General features: G+C 46.0%; 1 pseudogene; it reads right to left on the bottom strand.

Moving 5' to 3' along the window:
- Nucleotides 1-425: 425 nt before the first annotated feature.
- Nucleotides 426-3,663, bottom strand: Rpsa-ps7 (ribosomal protein SA, pseudogene 7; annotated as a pseudogene).
- Nucleotides 3,664-4,521: the final 858 nt, after the last annotated feature.

Here is a 4,521-nt window from a genome sequence, read left to right as displayed (position 1 = left end):
ACTTTCTACATCACCAAGTGTGGTGGTTTGAATATGTTTGGCCCAGAAAGTGGTACTATTAGGAAATGTGGCAATGTTGGAGAAGGTATGGCCTTGGTGGTGGAAGTGTGTCACTGTGGGGATGGACTTTGAGGCCCTAATCTCAAGCCTCGCACAGTATGGAATGAAACCCTCCTTGTGGGTGCCTACAGATGTAAGTCTCTCTCCTCCTGGTTGCCTTTGTATCGTGATGTAGAAACTCTTGGCTCCTCCAGCACCATGACCGCCAGCATGCTGCCATGCTTCCTGCCATGATGACAATGGACTAAACCTCTGAAACTATGATCCAGGCCTAATTAAATGTTTGCCTTTATAAGAGTTGACTTGGTCATGATGTCTCTTTACCGCAATAGAGCCCTAACTAAGACACCAAGCAAGAGTAGGCATCACTCTAGGCTGGTGGGTTCATTTTCTCCATTAACTAGGTAGAAGAGTGGCAAGCAATTTGGAGCAAAGTGGAAGTGATGTTTATTGGCAAGCATCACATCTTTCGGAACAGAAAGGAGCACTAGAGATAGGAGCTACTGTCTCTAAGAAGGGCCTTGGGATACCTAAAAGGGTATCCCAGTCCTAGTGACACCTCCTCTTCAAATTTTGGTCTTCAGAAATTCACTCACCCCTTCTATAACAATGATTGCATCCATAGTTCTGTCCACAAGCACAGGCATCATCACAATACAACCTTCTACCTTGGTACATGGGTTTAGAAAAAAATTGTTGGTTGACTGGGGTAAAAGTAGCCACCCCCAGCCTTCTCTTTCCTTTGAGTTGTAATGGGGGAAAGAATCTCACTGCAGATTAGGGGAAATAACCTACTTTTGGAGAAATGTCAACCTACTGCTGAAGACAGAAATGCAGAATGAGACTGGTCTCCTTCATCTCACGGGCCCAAGGCCTCAGCAGCAGAGTAGAACAGGGTTGATGAATGGAAGACACGGCATGCCATTCAGCATCCATAATTCACTTCCTTCACTTGATTTTTAGAAAGGGACCATTTGCAAAGAGCTTGATCATGGGCATGGTACTAGCAACATTTGGGAATAATTAGAACATAAAACATTGTTGTGAGCCTTTGCCTAAGCGAACGATATTAATTCATACTAGACAGAGAGGCTAAGACAGTCGGCCAAGTCCTTTCAAGGCTCCAGAGATGGACCTCACTGAGGACCCAAGAGGCCTTAAGAAATAACAGATGGACTGACACATAGGCACACAGAAATGGTGGGATTAGGTGGACCAGACTCTCTAATGGGGAAACCACAGTACCCTAGAAGTTCAGTGTTTATTATTTAGCATTGACAGAGAAGTAGTTTATTGCATATACCTGAGCAAGGAATTGAGGTTATTACAGGTAAATAAGAAGCCAGAGTCTCTGGTGTACAGTGGATCAAGGAGGCAGGCTTAGCTAATCTCAGATTTTTCTGCAGGGGAGCATTTTGGGCTGTAAATATGTAGAGGAAGAAAACTCCATGGACATTTTCTTCACGCACTACCAATGTTCACACTCAGTCCAAGAAGACTATCATGTCCCTGAGCCTAGCCTGGGGAAGGCTTTGCCTTTTGCCCATGGGTGTGAGGCTCTGAGATCCTTGGCATGGCCGTGCCCATGTCACCAGCCTACATTCATGCAGGACATCACTGGCTCAGGGCTTCCTCTGGTCCCAGCAACAGACCAAAGACATAATTACACCCAACTGAGGCTTGATGAACAAGCGACTTTATTGGGGTCACTTACAAGAGCACAGGTAGCATCATCAGCACTTTCACTACCAAAAGGACACACACACCAGCCTAGAGATCCCTGCACAACATGCAGGCAGCTAGACCACTGAATTGCTGCTCGCCACCTACCAATTATTTGTTTCTTGAATAACAAAGGGGACAGCCCAACAAGTCTCAAAAGTTTCCGGAGCCTCTGGTTCTTGTAAGTTGTAAGTTGTTTGGGTATTTCATTCCATGAAAGAATGTTTCAATCCACAGAATGCATCTACATGGCTAACATATAAGTCAAAGTTACAGCAATGAGAGCACTAATGACAGACCAGAGAATGAGTTTGTTTGAATTACTTACAGGAGCAATGATGAGCATTTATTTACTCAAGAGCACAGAGAGTTGTGCCACCAAAAAGCCAACCCCAACACAGCTCTGTAACAACTGACAAAAGCTGCATCTTTGGAGATCCTTGAACAATTTTCAGGAAGCTCCATGGAAAAGAGCCATCTACCCTCTGTGTTGCTATTGCTAATATAACCTTAGGAAAAGGCCTTGTGAATCTTGCAGCTTTCTGAGTTTTGTAGGTTTCCTGAACTTTCTGAACTTTGTAAATTGTGTGTGTTTCCTGAGGCTTATAAATTGCATGCATTTCCTGAGCCTTGTAAGTTGTATGAGTTTTCCCCCCTCCCTACAGGAAGGACTGTTTCCATTCAGAGGAAGTAGCTACACAATGTTGTTTAATTTGGCAAGAACACAGTTCTGAAAGCATAACAATGAAAGAATACATCATAGATGCACAGACCTGACAAAGGCCAAGCAGTGGCCTGGTGAGGTAGTGGTCAAACCTGCCTCATGAGAGGAGCTCACAGGAGATTTCCTAAGAAGGGAGTCACTGAAGTTGAGTGAATATTTATGAAGCAGTCCTGGGAAGCAAAGGCATTGATTGTTACAACATTATGGCAACATGACAACCATTTGGTTACCAAGAGATGTGTGTGAAAAGACTAGAAAGGGTAGCAGTTTAGGCTGATCATGCCATGTTTTGTTTTTCTGTTTTTAGGAACTTTATTTTCCTTCTACCTTTTTTCCCTTTGAAAAAAAAGGGACCTGAAAAAAAGCTCTGTAGAGGAGCTCGGGACCACTCAGTGGTAGCTCCAACCCACTCAGTGGTCTGCACTGTGGGAGCTGCTGACCAGTCCTCAGTGGCTGACTGTGCATTCCAGTCTTCTGAGGGAAACTGCTGGATGACCAGTTGGCCGCCTCACGCTGAACAGTAGTGAACTCAAGAGCTAGTGCAGTCTGTTCACCCTGAAATTCATCTTTGGTCACAGCCCTCTCAACAGCAGCTTGCTCCTCCTTCTCAATGTCCTCTGGGTCTCTATAGAAGTAAAGATCAGGCATAACCTCCCATGGATACTATCTCACGGGAGATAGTATCTCACATGCGCAGTACATCCCAGGCCAGCATCCACCACATCAGACCCGAATGAGCTCCCTTATTGTTGCACGGGATAGCAATGTCCACATAGCACAGGGGAAGAACCTGTTACACAGAGCAATAGTTGACATAAGAGGCCTCCATGAGGGGCTGATGGTCAGCCCTGGGATCTGTCACCACTAGAAGCTGTGACTCCCTGAAGGCTGTTTGAATCTGGTTAGTGAAGGGCCCAGGTGTGAAGTGGCCGGCAATGGGAATGGCTCCAGTTCGCGTCAGCAAACTTCAGTACAGCCTGTTGACCAGTGTTCCTGGAGGAGATGAGGCTGCAAGCTCCAGCCTCTCCCAGATCCTCTTCAGATTTATGACGGTCACTTTTCCTTTTGTAGAGGTACCACTCTATCTGAAAGTCAAGGTTGGTGCCACCAAATTGGGTTTCTGCAGCAAGGAATTTGAGGACATCCCCCTCCCTCATCACAGGACATCATGGGCTCTGGAAATGGTGTAAGTTTCTCTTTAAGCTATTACAGGAATCAAGAACACCATATGGACCTGGTGTAGCGCAGAAAGCTACTCATACCATGTTTGAAAGGATTGGTTATCAACATCCAAACAGTACACATGGATGGACCTATGGCTCCAGATGCATATGTAGCAGAGGATGGCCTTGTTGGGCATCAATGGGAGGAGAAGCCCTTGATCCTGCCAAGGCTCAATGACCCAGTGTTGGGGAATGTCAGGGCAGGAAAGCTGGAAGGGGTGGGGTGGGGGAGATGAGAGGAACACCCTCATAGAAGCAGGGGGAGAGAGAATGGGATGGGGGTTTATGGCCGGGGAAACCAGGAAAGGGGATAACATTTGAAAGGTAAACTTTAAAAAAATCCAATGAAAAGAAAGAAAGAGAGAGAGAGACTCAGGACAAGACCAATTGCTCCGCCCAAAGGAGATTTATTTGTCCCAGAGAGAGAGGGTAGGGAATAAGACACGGAGACAGGGAATAGAGGACTAGGGAGAAGAGGGGAACAAGGGAGAGGTGAGGGTGCTTTTCCCCAGGGGCAAGGGCCCAAAGGATTGCCTCTGAATAGAGAGGAGACAGACATGACCCACTGGGAAAATGGCGGTTTATGAAGGTAAAGGGAAACCCTGAGTTTGCATGAGGTGTTGTCACTTTAATTGGGCATGTTAATCAGGTGAGCCAGAGGGGGCTTTTGAATACTTTAGTGCTTTGAAAGCTGGACCTTGGGGAGTCAGCCTGGGGAGGAGCAAGTGCCCAAATAAGGGAAAGGACATTTAGGACAAGATTTAGGGATGTAATCTAACTTTTATCAAGGAA

The sequence above is a fragment of the Rattus norvegicus genome, chromosome 12, assembly GCF_036323735.1.
Source record: "Rattus norvegicus strain BN/NHsdMcwi chromosome 12, GRCr8, whole genome shotgun sequence".
Taxonomy (NCBI): domain Eukaryota; kingdom Metazoa; phylum Chordata; class Mammalia; order Rodentia; family Muridae; genus Rattus; species Rattus norvegicus.
The sequence above is the reverse complement of the archived record's forward strand: the minus strand, read 5'-3'. Positions and strand labels throughout refer to the sequence as shown.